Genomic DNA, 14934 nt, shown 5'->3' on the forward strand with positions numbered 1-14934 from the left:
TACTGGGAAGCTAACGCTCATTTTTAAAAAAAAAAAAAAAAACAATCCAGGTTTTTATATACAAGAGCTGCAAATAGCCAAGGAAAAGACCCAAGCGTATTATCTGCCTATGCATCCCGGAAGGGGCAATTACCTCCCTGCGAGCCTCACGCAGCCCCACCAACGCCGCCCTCTCTTCTCAGGCTGCCTGGCAGGAGCAGCACTGCGGCCCATGTCACCTCCCCGGGCAGGCACAAGCTGTCCTCCGCTTTGAATCCAGGGCAAAGCAGATGTCCTCAGCGCCAGAACGCCAGGAAAACTATGACAGATTGCTAACGAGGATGGCATTTTGTTTAGGGGACGCATTTCTGAAGTTCACACATACCTACAAAAAGCTCTGTCTTAGTTTATTGCTCGATTCTCCAAATTTCTATTCAACTTTGCCATTAAGCGTATTGGTCAGACAACATTTTAGCCTACTCATTTGAATTTCTCCAGATATAAAAGAAAGTTTTAAACCTAACACTTGTTCTGCAGGTCTCCAGGCTGCCCAATGCTAAAGCTTTTCTCCAAATTTCTCACCAAAGCTGCAGCAGCAACGGAGAAGGAAAAAATATCCAGCCTTGAGGGGTTAGCGAGTCACTTGGAGCAATGTTTAAGCAGGTCCATATAGCTAAATTTATTAACCTTTGTACCTCCACGCGCCGATGGTGCAGAGACTGCCAAAGCTATCCCTCGACTGAGCCACAGACAGCCTAACAGTGTCACGCTGGTGCTTTCACCAAGTTTCCACCCACACTGAAGGAGGTGTTGCAGGAACTGATCAGGGAAGGGTAAGCAGACGTGCACGGAGGTGACGGCACAGGAGGAAGACAAGAAGCCTCAAAATAAATGAGAGAATTTGGAAATTTGTATCACTGAAGTTTTCCTGCAAGAATGCATTAAATTCACGGTAGGTGTATTAACCTTGTTCATATCAGAATTTCTTTCCTCTACAAAAATAAATCAGGCAGCAGAGATCCTCTTAGTGTGAATAGCATAAAAGTGACTTTATCCAGACTCATTTTTAAATGTGTATTTAATGGATTGAGAACAGAAGCCGTCTTCTGCCAACAAAGACAGGTATTAACCCAGGAGAATCTATTTAGCATCAGACTTCTTACCCATACAAGGTATTAGTGAAGTATGTGCCCGCAGTCCTCTACCATGTTGTGAAAGGAACAAAGGAAGAGGAAATGACTAATCAAAGCAGCAGCACATTAATATATTTTGGTATGTGGAAAGGGAAAATTGTAGAGTGTATTTTTAACATTCCCAACAGGAGAAGGCACTGCCATACATACTCCAGCCGCCACAGAGGCTCGGCAGCTCCCAGGAGGGGAAAAACAAAACCAAAAAAAAAAAAAGTGGAGTTGCGTCCCGGAGATGAGTTCTGTATTTTCCATTTCACAGCATGAGCTCTGCTGGAAGCGCACCGCAGTGCAAGTGCGGTTTGTGAGTTGGCTGACGATGTCTTTGCCTAACGACACGCCTGGAAAGGAGGCACGGCTGGGGCAAACAGCAACGCCGCAGCGATACCGGGCGCACTTTGACTCAAACCGTAGGTGAAACCCAGCCCGGAGAGATGCATCGGAGGGAAAAGGTGAGAGTTTCTTGGAGCGCTGGCACCAGCGGGCACTCCTGCGAGTCCCACCACCACCCAGCTCTGCTGAGCAAGGGACGCCCTCACCCACAGGCTGATAAGAGATAGGGAAAGAAAAGTCTCTCCCTGCCCCGGGTGCCATCGGCAAGTCACAGCTCACCCACGTGCCAGAGAGTACAACCCCATACCGCACCTTCCCAAGCTTAATTCCCGCAGACTCCTCAAAGCTCTCCATCACCTGCACACGCAAAGGGGCCGGGCTGCCAGCAAAACCCAGCACCTTCAAGTCTTTCCTCACAATTACTTTGCCACGGAACCTACGCAAGCCAAGCCACTGGCATCCCAGTACAACTGGATTTAATAGCTGGTTTTTAATCCCCTGATCCCCCCTCCGCGGGAAACTCTTGGGGCAGCCACAGTAACAGATTTGCTCAGAGCAACAGGGCAGAAGGCTGAAGGACTACTGTGATAAACCCAAAATTCGAGCTTTCAAACCCCTTCCTAAAAGAGATCAAAACCAATCAATCTAGCAACTGCCTGCTACGGTCATTTGTGCAGTGGGATGGCGCAGCACAAAAGCATTGCTCACTCAGTAAGAGGAGCTGGACCACTGCCTGTCTGTCCGGCTGCAATTGTTCCCGCACTTCATAATTAAGGGCTACAATTCACCCTTTTTCTAATGCCAAACCCCTAAAGACTCATCATAACAAAACCATCTTAATTACTAAATGGGAAGCTACTGCTGAACCAACTGTAATTGCTCAGATCCCCCAACACGGTTAAGGGCAAAAGATGCAGAGAAACTAATATTTAATGTTGCTGCAGAGGGATTTGTAATCAGCCACCCCGGACACAGCTAGAAGCCTGAAGCTTAAGCAGGTCTTTACCCTGGTATTGCAAAATGACAACCCCGGTCATTCCACCAACAAGATTTTCCCATTATTTCTGTTCAGTGTGCTGTTCGACACAAATATACAAAGAGATTGGACCACTGACAAAAAAAAAAAAAAAAAAAAAGGCACTTCATTAACCTCTCGGTGACTCAACAATCCTATTGTTAAACAGCAATGAACAAGAGGAGAAGCCAACAGCAGACAGATGCTCTCCTCTATAGGAATGCCTAGAGGAAAATGAGAGCGACCTGCCTTGGAAACAGGCTGCAAGTTAAAGGAGAGTTGTTAACTCATAGAGAGAGATCAAAACTCATAAGTGATTGTGAATCATATCAGATCTAGATGCTTTCATGTGGTTTCTTCTAACTACCTGAAGTTTTAAGATACTATTTACTGCACACATTATGTCTAAGCAGTTGATTTCAGTTTTCTCTAAAGGGAAAGAAAGTGCGATTGCTGCATCAAAATTACTGTAAATGCGGCACAGACCTAGCTAAACGAGAGCATCAGAAAGCAGTATTTGAAACAAGATTGCTGTACCCCATTATTAGGCTGAGTCTTGATAATTCTTCAGCTGGAAAGGGAGAAGAAATCAACAGGCAAGACTCTTCTCCCTTCTCACCATATATACAGTACAGTGAAAAAAGTGTGGAAAAAAGTATCCATCAGTTAAACAATCAAAATTCAGAGTGGTAATAAATTTTCAAATATGCCAAGAGTTTAAAACTCAGGGGTTAGTTCAGTTAGTTCTCAACCCTGAGATTTTAAAAGGGCACCTTCAGTTTAGGCTAGATGACAGGAGGAATGCAGACTCAACATATAGAAGTCAAAGTTCCTGTAAGTTGACAGAGGCATCATAAATAGAGTTATCATCAACATGCACAGCACAACTACCAAACTAGGACTTGGGAAGCACGAGTACGACGAGCCTCCCCAGGCTGGAATTACCTCCTCTTCAGCCTGCACAGCTGTGCGGGCGCTGCACCAGCGTGCCTATTTTTGCTTTTAATACTGTATACCACAGTCGTGGCTCAGAAAAAAAACACAAAAACATCGGAAAATCCGAACAGCCAGGCTTGAGCTAGCATTACTTGCTACCCTTGCTTCCCCTGGCGCACGTACAGCTACACTGCTCGGAACTACACCCGAGCGAAGGGGGCCGGACCCAACAGAGCGGCTTCCTCCAGCTCCCACCTTGCAGGGTGGGGTCCAAGCCAGAGGACAATGCTGGCATAGGAACAATTGGGTAGTAACGGGCCACGATTGCATTTTGACTGCAAGTCGGAAAAACGCTCACAAACATCAATCCGACGAGGTGCTCGGTGCTGTACTGGTGAAGCTGCAGCCTCCAGCTAGAGCGTGGGAGCTGTATTTTAGTTCACCTGGCCGTACTGCAGCAGAAGACTCCTATTGACCACTCCTGCCGCTCAGCTGCGGCGGTGAACCAGCGCCCTAGGGCTGCAGTGAACGTGTTTTAATTGATACAAGAGGCTTCTACCACTCTTTTGCTAGCAGCAATCAATGAGTTTTAATCCAGTCATACTAGGAGTGACACCTGCAAAAGAGGGTTGGATTTTATTACACCTGTGCATTAAGTTTAAAATAATTTGCCAGATTAAAACACTGTTCGTGCTGTATCTATAAAACCCTTCGAACACCGGGAGTGAGGAGAGGTACATTCAGTACTGAATTTGGACTACAGAAGCTTCTGCTGACGATGGGCTTCTACAGCACTGATATTTTGACTTTCTGCTCCAGCAGAAGTTTGCACCAGCCAAAGGCTGAGCAGACTCCCATCGCCGAGCCCTCCCCAGCAGATCGGCGTTAGTCTGACTGCTCCATAGCAAAGCTGTCCTTCAACATTTACCCTAAAGTATGTTATCATACAGGCATAAAGACAGCACTTCCATATCCAAGCTAGATCCCTTATGCTGTAGAACACGGTGCTGTCGATACTCTTAGAAATAAATTTCAAAACAGTTAAGGAACAAAAGAGGCTTTAGAGGCAATCCCTACAGCATTGGCACTGTAAAAGTTACCTCCACGTGTTTCAAAGTATAAATTGCATTATGAGCTAGAATTTTTAATTCCATTTAAAAGCACAACATGAAGCTTAAAAAACAACTATGGTCATTTCCCTACTGGGACAGGTGAAGCGTTAAGGTCCCTCTCCACTCTCCTTCAGGACACAGCACATAGCCCATTTATCGAGGGCAGCACTACAAGCTCGCCTCATCATCTATCCAAAACACCTCCTGCACTACGACAGGGACCTCGCTGGATACAGCTCCACCGAGATACCCTCCTTTCAACTCCCGCACCGAGGATACATGCTCCTCAACAGCAGCATCACACGTTCCTCTCCATAAGGTTTCTTTTCCCCTTGTTAACCTCTCTGTGCTTCCTTTAACAGTCTGCTGAAGGTACTCACACATAAAGAAATGATACACAGTCACTGTCATCTCAGCGCACGGTCCCTTTGGGATCCGGGCAGGCAGCTTAAGAATGTCACACTCAGGAATCGGTGCAGTATTTCAACAGACTCCAAGGCAATATTTGCATCTTGTCTTAAAACACCCCGAGTAGGAGACTAAGCTCCCCTCCAGCCTCAGGGAAGAGGCTCCAGCTCCTCCACACACTTGCTTAAGCACACACCAGTTACAGCTGGGCCATGCAGTGAAGGAGCTTTCTTTCACCACCTTCCTTGTGTGGCTGTTGACTCCCCAGGTGAGCAAGGCTGAGGGTGGCTGATGTTTCTCTGAGCAGCAGCAGCCCAGCAGACCCTGCAACATTCCTTTGCCATATTGGTCCCAGTTCCACAATTCAGTTTGCTGCATAACCCCAGATACAGCATAGCGTTGGGAACTGGCAGAAGAACCCCCCCAAAAGATCTGTTCAAAGTGCATCTCTAAGGGTTTCCTGGTTTTCTCCACTTGTGACCATAAGGACCAAGCTTGAAGTCCTCCTAGGAAGCTTACAAATACGTATTTCACGGTTTTCAGAATTTTGAGTTCAAGTCAAAAACCCAAGATCCCAGAGTTCTCACCCAAAACCAGCCTTGTACCACATGCACACGCGCCCACCCCAACAGACTCAGCTTTACTGATCAGCACAGTACCGATCTGAACTCAAGAATGTGCCACGTTGTTAAAAAGGCCAAAAAATGCTCAGCAACAGAAATGCAGAGTAATTGAGGTCATTTCTCCCATGCTTCTCTGGGTTCTCACTCCCCTTGCTTTGCTGTCCCACAATCTGCTCCTCCTTCAGCAGGCAAGGAGTGAACAAACACTTCACTGCAACCACCCAGATCTAAACTTACTTGCCTCCAACTTTGGTTGCACCTCAGACTATTACACTCCTCCAGTGGCCTGTAATGGCGAGCGGGGATTAAGAAATCTACTTAGAAATAGGTTCACCGGACTTGAAGCCAAGAAATTCTTCTTTTGGCACACATGCCACACGGAAAAAAGGTAGAAACTGGGCTATCAAGGGCGAGGGGCCGAAAAGGCAGGCTTGTAATGGAAACATCCGACAAAGAATTTTCACAAGCCTTTAAAACTTCTGAAACCCAACCCCTTCACTAGCACTTTTCACATGCCTCAGATTGCAGACCGCGTTACGCAAGTCGTAATTGCGCCTCAGCAACCTTCCCTCCCACCCACGGCGCTCCACACCTCGCCGAATCCACGTGTGGAGGCACACTGAGCCGGAGAAGAAGCGTACCTGTTCTTCCCACACCTGGCCTGGTGTACCGCCACCCGTGCGGGGAAAGCCTAGCTTTGTCATGCATCTTGAACAAGGACTCACTAAAGGCTACTTTAAAAAAAAAAAAAAAAAAAAAAAATCTGTTTTCACATACACACGCGCACACTAAGCTGTAAAGAGGTTTACTAAATTTAGCATGCAACCCAATCCTAGCGGTAGGGTAGCGCAGGCTGTAGATATGGAAGTGACCTTACGTGATGGTAACAAGGGAGGGCTGTTGGTACTCCCCACTGAGCCGCCGTGGGAAAGCCCAGGGCACCCAGTAAAATCCTAACACAACCTCCACAAATCCTCCCTGCAGCTGGGTGGTTTCCAAGGTTTTGAGGTCTGCCTCTCTTCTGAACAATGCTTTTCACTGTCCACACTAGGACAGGCTTGGTGAGGACACCTTCTCACCAAACGTTAGGGCAAACAGTTTCTCCATGGTCAGTTTGAACCTGGAGAAGCGAAGCTCTGATGGACCTCCACCATCACTGCTACAAACACAAAACGAGGCAGTGTAAAGAGAAAAAGCAGCACGGTCCTTTATCAGTCCATCACGGCTGAAGCTGCACACGCTGCCAACGGGTATTTACACAAGCAAAGGTTAGTAGGTGTGACACGGGATACAGCATTCACCCGTAAACTCCATTTTTGGCCAGCTTCCCAGCACCGCACCCCACTGAGAACCACACACGCTGCCTGGTCAGCGCTGAGCCTCCCCTGAGGACGGCAAGTTAAAGGAGGCAGAAGAATCCCCCCTAGCCCCAGGGGAAAGGGCCCTTCCTGGCACAGCACCACTACACTCAGATCATTTTTCAGATTTGAAAGTGCCCTGTGAAAGAGACGGATTGGGTATGATCTGCTATAGCCATGGTGCTGCTCTTGGGTATACCTGGAACTGAAACGGAGAAAGGCAGAAGAGATGCCGCAACTGGTTTCATGTCCCTGTTTTTAGGTCCATGCAGAGCATAGCATTAAAAAAAAAAAAAAAAGGTGATACCTACATGAAAGCCAAGCTGGATTGTCCCCACACAACATAAGCAACGACTTAGCGGACAAAGCAGTGCCAATCATCACAGCAGCCTTTCAGACTGGTTCGGGAGGCTGGAAGAAACATCACTTTCTGGGACCAGGCTTGACCTCCCACCCACACTGCAGCAGAGACCCTGAAAGGAAGACACGTGGGAACAGCCTCGGTCACCACAGAAGAGCGGTTTCCCACTCGCTCACCAGCTAACTGCTGGCCTAGCATGCCAGTCACAAATGGGACCAAAAGAACGGCATCAGCAGCTGGTCTGCTGGTGACCTCTTGTCATCTTCAACCGCAGGCGCTTGGCCTCAGCTTTCCTTTCTGTTAAATGGGAGAGTAAGCACCCTCTATCCTACCTGCACGCTCGGGCAGGTGGCAAACACTGTGCCAGAGGCTAGCAGCAGCACAGGGCAGGCGCTTGGCAGATGCAAGCCAAATGCAAGTCATCAGCTTTAAGCACTCCTGCCACCCAGCATTCCCACCAGCGGCTCAGGAACCATCCACTTCCTCCAATAAATTGGGCTTTTTTCTTTGTACTCACTGAGCATGGACTTCTCAATTTAAGACCTAACAGCAAATAGGCAGAGAGGGGGAGAAAAAAAAAAAAAAAAAAAAAAAAGAGTAGTTGTAGCCAGTGGCCAGATTAAACCAGCAATAATAAAATTATCAGCTGACTGATATTATAGGTTGTCTTATCAGTCAGTCATGATCCGGTCCAATCCTGGCATGCTCCCCAGAGAGCTGCACCTTGTGCAATAGCTTAGTCATCATCTTCCTTGACAGCTATGCACTTGCAAATAGATTACGAGTCCACTCACATTTTCCCATGAAAATTTTCCCCTCCGCCCTACTCCAAGCAGGACGGGAGCAGAGCGCTGCGGAGCCAAGGAGCAGGCAGCTTGCCCCCACGCAGGGGAGGAGACAGCACTTTTATCTCCTGGACTCAACAACTTCCTTCCTGCGCGGTTGCAGACAGACAAAAGACACCTTTTCACATCACAGACAGGAATGAGATGTAGTGAAATTTGTCATATCCCTGAAATAAAATACGCTGCTCACCACTTTCTGTCCATACAGGAGAGTGTAAAGCTGAATTAAGCCAGCATTTCTTCTACTAGAAACTCTTGCAGGGTGGGATTTGGAAGCCAAAGAATAAGGAGCCCAAAATAACACAGGTTGAGTTTATATTGCTCTGGCAGGTGATGCAGCTAAACGAAAGATGATAACACTGGACCGAAGTACTTCCCCTCTGCAGGATGAGAGCTGGATTGTTTTTGGAAGTGCCATGAATCACGGGCATAAATATACCAGGCTTTAAAAGCCTTCGACACCCACGTAATTCTGAACTCGAGCTTTATTTTCCCTGGGTCATTCAACACATGCTGGACGAGCTGGACACCAGTCAGGCAGGCTGAGAAGGTTAGCTATTCAACTAGTACAACGTCAACACACCTCTTCTGAGACGGAAAAAGCCCTCCCGGATGCTCAATTAGTCAGTCAACTACAACTTGAAGGAAACCAGGAGTTTTGCTCTATTTCCTCAACTTCACAGCATAAAAGGGCTTAAAGATGTTTCCTGCAGCAGGGGAGCGGTTAGCAATGTACTGGCTGTTCTTGAGCAGAGCAGTGATTTGCAGGATTACCTGGCTGCGAGTAGATCCAGCCAGAGCAGTGCAGGCAGCAGGATGAGCCAGGAGGAAGGGTGCCCAACGGGAAAGAGCAAAAACCTGCAAGAAATGCTGCTTTCCATACTTTACTACCCCTGCAAATCCTGCACGCTTGACAGTGACAGCAGCAGGGAACTGTTAACACTAGCGGAGGACCATGCTATTTATAATAGGGATTATTAGTGCAAGAAAATTAGTAGCTTGCTCACATTACTAATTTACAGACACTTTCTCCGAATTACAATGCAACCTCAGTGACTTACAAGCAAAGACGTGGTTTCAGTTGAAAAAGAAAAAAAAAAAAAACACACGCTATTCTTCTAAATACGTCTTCTTGGAAAGAAAAGGAGAAGGAACTTCATCTACTACTTCTCTTCAGTAACAGGAATTTAGAGCTGTGAATCTTGATAAGCAGGGTAGCCACAAAGCGCTAACAAAAACAAAGAACACGGCAGAAAAGGAGGAGAGCTGCCTAAGAGTAACTATTTTACTTCTGATCAACCCACAAACCTTCCAGTTCCTGTTCCTCTCCTCTCCCTCCCATCCCCCACCCATTGCACAGCAAAATTCAAGGTTTGAAGGTCCTAAACTAATTCTTTGCATTGTATAGTTGCAAGAAGAGGGGACAATATTCTTTATTTGTGTTAGAGTCAGAGATGAGGCTTTCCAGAGTTTTCAGGTGCACACACACAACAGAAATCATTTCTCCTTTTCTCTGTTTCCTACAGCATCCAAGAGACTTACTTAAAAAAAAAAAAAAAAAAAAAAATCACCTTTAGTTAAATGGGAAGCACTAAAAAGGATCATGAGATTTGCATTCTTTAGCACCTCAGATTATGACAGTCTCCACAGCCATGCCTTCCCCCTCCAACTCCCCACCAAGCTTCAATTAAAGAATGCTCATATTGGAGTGGATTTTGACATTTCTCATACCAAGTCACTGGAGCATCCAGGCCGACAAGATGGCAAAGCAGCAGAATTTATGCATTCCCAGGAGATATCCATTTAATTTTGCTGTATGGATAGATACCGCACCAAGCCTGCGCTCTGCCCGAGACCTATATTTAGGGACTGAGTTGACCTGACAGTGCCCCCATAAGCTCATTTATTAAGATTCACTTATTCATTCTAATATAATCTAATTAGACTGCAGCACTCCTGCACTCGGGCACGGCAGCGACCAAGAGGGGACGAGTTCAAACGCAGGGAACCTGGCCCAGATGCTACTTTAGTTCTCACATGGGGGCGGAAAAAAAAACCACAAGCCTCTAACAGAAGAACGGCAGGAATTGTGGATGCCTGTGTACCATCTCCTTGCTTGGAGCAGCACCTGGATCCACTCTGCTTCTCCCCACCATCAGCTACGGGCCAATTCTTCCACTGGAAGAAGCAGCAGAGTCCAGATCGACGTAGGGTGCTTATCGATGCGTGGGCAGCTGCTCCCGCTCCAAAGTCATTGGAAGTAACAGCCACCACTAAGCACCACAGGAGAAGAAAAAGCAGGAATCCCAGTCTGTCAGGCAGCGTCCACACCAGCAGGCACAGACGTGTTCCCAAACTAGAGACCACAGGCATCAGCCTGGAAAAAGTGCCAACAAGCCTACATTGTAAGAAATTACTTTAAAGGCTCCATTCTGGCAAGAAATAGGAAGATTTCAAAGCTCAAAAGTACCCCCTCTCCTGCAACTAGCTGTAGTTCAGGCATGATAACAGGAAGAAGCTTTTACATTTCTAAAAACATAAATACTATTTTTTAAAAGGCATCGTGTTTTATTTGCTTGGACATCTTGTATAACGATGAGAGAAGAAACAGATTCCTACAAGTCATGAGCTGGTAATTCTCCAATCTATCATCTCTGTAGTTTATGCACAGTCATTAACAAGAAGTGATTTGTCTGGGACAGATTTAGCCCAGCAACTCCCTGTCTCATTAGCCTAAAACGATCACCCAAGGAATGTCAAAAAGTTTGAACGCTTAGTGTAACAAGTAGCCCCCCCCAAACACTAATTTTCTTAAAAAATAGTCCAATCCTACCATTTTGTCAACGCAGAGCAGGAAGTTTAAGAGCTAAACACAGATGCGTAAAACTCCCTTTATAATAAAAATGTTTTGATGAGTAAAGGCAAAAGGTTTTCACTGACAAGGAAATCCTGAGAATACTGACAAGAGAACAACAGGGGGAGATTTAAAGACTTTGACTTGTTTAACTTAGCAAAACAAGTGGTCAAGAGGGGATCCGACTGCTCCCTCTAATTACATCAGGGAGGGAAAACAACCATTTAAACCAAATGGCAACACCAGAGCAAAAACAAATTATACAAACCAGCCATAAACACCATGAGGATGGAAATTCAGCGATTGCTCCGGGACTTAGAGAAGGCTCTCCAACCACTCTCCCGTGGGGACGGTGGTGAAGAATAAACTGATCAAGTTTCACCTTAAAAGCAGTTACATTAAGAAAGGCATCCACAGCACGGATGGGTGCTATAAACGGGGAAAGCTAAACTTGATCAGGGGGTCTCTTCCGCTCTCGGGTTCTTATCAGCCCACTTGCTGCCATGGCTTTTGGAGCAGAGAGGGGGAATGAAGAATTACCCTCCTGTCTTCTGCTTCTTCCCCACCCCTCCGGGACGGCACAACAGGTATTCACGCTATTTACTCAGGCACATAATTGGGGTATGATCAGGGAACTAAACTTGGGAGCTGAAGCTCTCGAGAAGTCAGTGGCGAGAGGTGGGTGTCTTGGCAGCAGCAGGGGAAGGGATTAGGAGCAACCAAGTTTGATGCTTAAAATAAAACACATGTCCTCTCCACCCATGTCCTTATGCTTAAGGGTCCTGGCCAAAACCATATTTAATCTATACACATCACTTCTGAAATCCACAGGAAATTTCAGTTTCGGAAGGATTTTGTTAACCCCGGGTTTACAGTGCCAGTGATCAAGCAATGATTAGACACTTTTGAGCCACAACCATCTAATTTCCAACAGTGAGAGCGGATGATGCAAAGGAAAGGTGTTATATGGTTAACCGAATAACACCGCAGTTTTACACAGGCTTGAGCAAGTCCTTCCCTTTTCTTCAAGGGGTTTCAAAAACACAGTACTTAGCCGGCTAAGTTATCTGCAATAGGCATTTTATAACAGTGGGAGATAAAGGATCAAATTAAAAACTAATTGTGTTCTTCATATCCTACTGCTGCTGCTACTTCTAAGAGCAGAAAACATCATCTTTGAGACTGGCTAGATAAGTGGGGGTAGGAAAAAAAAAAATCTAACAAAAAAGGTATTTGGTAATAACTAACAGAGAATTAGTGTTTCTATCCAAACCCCAACCTTTCCCCGCTGCAGTTACACACAAAAGTTATTTTAATCACTGTATGCAGAAAGCAGCATCAGCATATGAGGCAAGAGAAAAAATATGTGGTAAAGCGAGTTGCATAGCCTGTTCGCGGACAGAAATTACAGCGCAGTTATAGGGAAGAGGTCCATGAGGCAGAGAAATGCTTCCAGCCCAAACCAAACAGGAGGATGTAAGCGATCCACCAGGAGAAGAGGCAAGAAAAATATGTGAAAGAAGGTGGAACGTGGGAACTAAATCCCCTTTTAACTTTCGCAGCAATCAATTCAGACTTTCCTGCGAGGGATTTCTGCCTTGTCATATGTAAAGAGATGTTAAATACAACTTGTCAGTTATGTCTGTTAAATACCGTATGTGTGTTGTTGGATAGAGGTGGCAATGGAAACACTAAAGAAAAAAAAAAGAGAGAAAAAAAATTTAAACAGAAAAGGACCACAGCAGAGTATCAGCTCAGCTCTTCTTCCACAACTCACTTCCACAAAGCAAGAAATGACCTTCTTTGAGTTTTTCTAACAGTGATCTCAAAACACGTAGAAGAGCCTTTGGGGAAAAAAGGTTATGAACTGACAAGCCCCAAAGCACGCAGGTTGGCGAGAAAGTAGCTTTTGGCATGGCCTAATGCGGAAAAGACGCTATGCTACGTTATTCTTAACAGCCGCCTACCTAATTAAAATCCTCCATCACTTGAAATTAGCTACAGAAGATACAGCTTTGCCACCTGAACTCTTCTTGCCCCGCTACTCTTCCCCCCCCCAGCAGCCTGCACACGGGAGGAAGGCTCCCAGCACGGGGTAAGCTGTGAGCGGAGGAGGAAGAGGAGGAGGAGGAGAGGCAGGAGGGGTATTAACACCTCCAGGGTTCACACAGCCGCATGCGGCTCACTCGGGTGATTTTAAAAAAATAAAAATAAAAAATAAAAATAAAAAAACACAAACACCTAAACCCTTACAAACGCAACTTACAAACACGGGAAAAAGCATATTCTACCCGGCGCAGTCAACGCCACTGCAGGAACACAAACCGGGATGGATGATTTTACCCGGCGAAGCGCAATGCTTCGTTAAAAGTTCGCAGAGGCCGCCCGGGCGCGGCAGCGTTGGGTTCGCGCCTGACCTTATCCGGAGGAGGGGGGAGGAGGGGGGTGGCGAAAGCCCCGGGAAATCCTTATAAATCAGATTTTGGGGGGTGATTTTGTACTTAGCCGCCCTTCACAGGTCCGTGCCTCTGGCGGGGGGCAGGTAACGACGCAGACCTACAGATGACGAACGATACATCGGGTTCCGGGGATTTGGTTCCTTCCCCCCCCCCCCCCCCCCCGCCCCGTTTTCAGGGAAGGTTACCGGGAGATGAGCCGGGGAGGCCCCACAGCCGCGGCCCGCAGCAGCGGCCACCCCCCCGCCCCACGGCCGCGGGTGGAACCGGCTTCTCCCCCCCTCTCCCTCCTTCCTCCATCCCCCCAGGCCTCCCCCCCTGCCTCAAACCGGCCCCCGGGAGGGCAGCGGGGTGGCCCCGCCGGCCGGGCCGCAGCCCCCCGGGCCCGCCCCACCGCCCACCTGCGCCCCGGCCACGCCGAGGCCTAGTCCCGCCGCCCCTCGCCGGGCAGGCCGCGGGCAGGCCCCGGGCCGGCCCTCCGCACCGCCGGGCCGGGCGCTTCCCGGGCGGGACTCACTCACCGTCAGGCGCGGCGGGTCGAGGCGGGCCGGGCCGGGCCGTGCGGAGCGGCGGGGACGGAGCGGCAACGAGCCGGTGCCTGCGCGGCGCTGGCGGGCAGGAAGGGAGGGAGGGCGGGAGGAGGCGGCACCGCACGTCCGCCGCGTCTGCCGGCCTCCCCCCACCCCCCCCGCCCCGTTAAAGGCGCGACGACGACGACGACGACGCCTCCCCCGGTGGGGATCTCCCTCCGCCGCCGTCCCTCGCCCGCCCGCCCGCGGGGTCACCCCCGCCAGAGCCCCCCCGCACCCCACCCCGGAAGGGGGGATGACCCACCCGGACCTCCTCCCGCCCAGGTGTCCCCACGCGTGTGGGTGCATCCACTCAGAGCCACCCGGTGTGCGTGGGGATAGTCCTCCAGACCCCCCCCCCCCCCCCCGCGGGGATCCCACCCCCCAGAACCCCCCATATGGGGATCCCACCCCCCAGGGCCCCCCACATGCAGATCCCACCCCCCGATCCTCCCACGCGGGGATCCCACTCCCCAGACCCCCCCCCACGCAGGGATCCCTCACCTATTCCGGAGGCTCACCCACCCATGAGGGTATCCCCCAGGGTCCTCCCCACCCACGGGCAGCGATCCCCCACCCAGACCTCCCACACGGGTGGACACATCCACCCGGATCCCACCCACGCGTGGGAATCCCCCCTTTCCACCAGGACCTCCCCCCACGCAGGGATCCCCAGGGATCTCCCCACCCCTTCATGGGTACCACCTCCCCCACGCAGGGTCCCCACTGCCCGGACCTTCCATGCACAGGGACCCCCACCCTCCCTAATTAACCCCCCCACTGCCAGCCAGCTTCCACCTCACCCCTCTCCAACTCCCTTCCAGAAGATGGTGGGCAGGCGTGGGGACCCCACGGGACACGAAGGAACCTTCCCCCCTCCCCAAAGGCCAGCAAC

At 49.0% G+C, this 14934-nt stretch overlaps 1 protein-coding gene across 4 annotated transcripts in view; it reads right to left on the reverse strand.

Annotated features, from left to right (window-relative positions):
- The window catches only part of KTN1 (kinectin 1), a 78086-nt gene extending 64023 nt beyond the window's left edge, over positions 1-14063 (reverse strand). For all 4 annotated transcript variants that reach the window (XM_082484803.1, XM_082484805.1, XM_082484804.1 and 1 more), the window contains exon 1: positions 13992-14063. The gene's annotated coding sequence lies outside the window, so the exon portion shown is untranslated. The remainder of the gene's footprint in view (positions 1-13991) is intronic.
- Between the last annotated feature and the right edge of the window lie 871 nt (positions 14064-14934).

The sequence above is a fragment of the Vanellus vanellus genome (assembly GCF_965231255.1).
Source record: "Vanellus vanellus genome assembly, chromosome: 6".
Lineage (NCBI taxonomy): Eukaryota > Metazoa > Chordata > Aves > Charadriiformes > Charadriidae > Vanellus > Vanellus vanellus.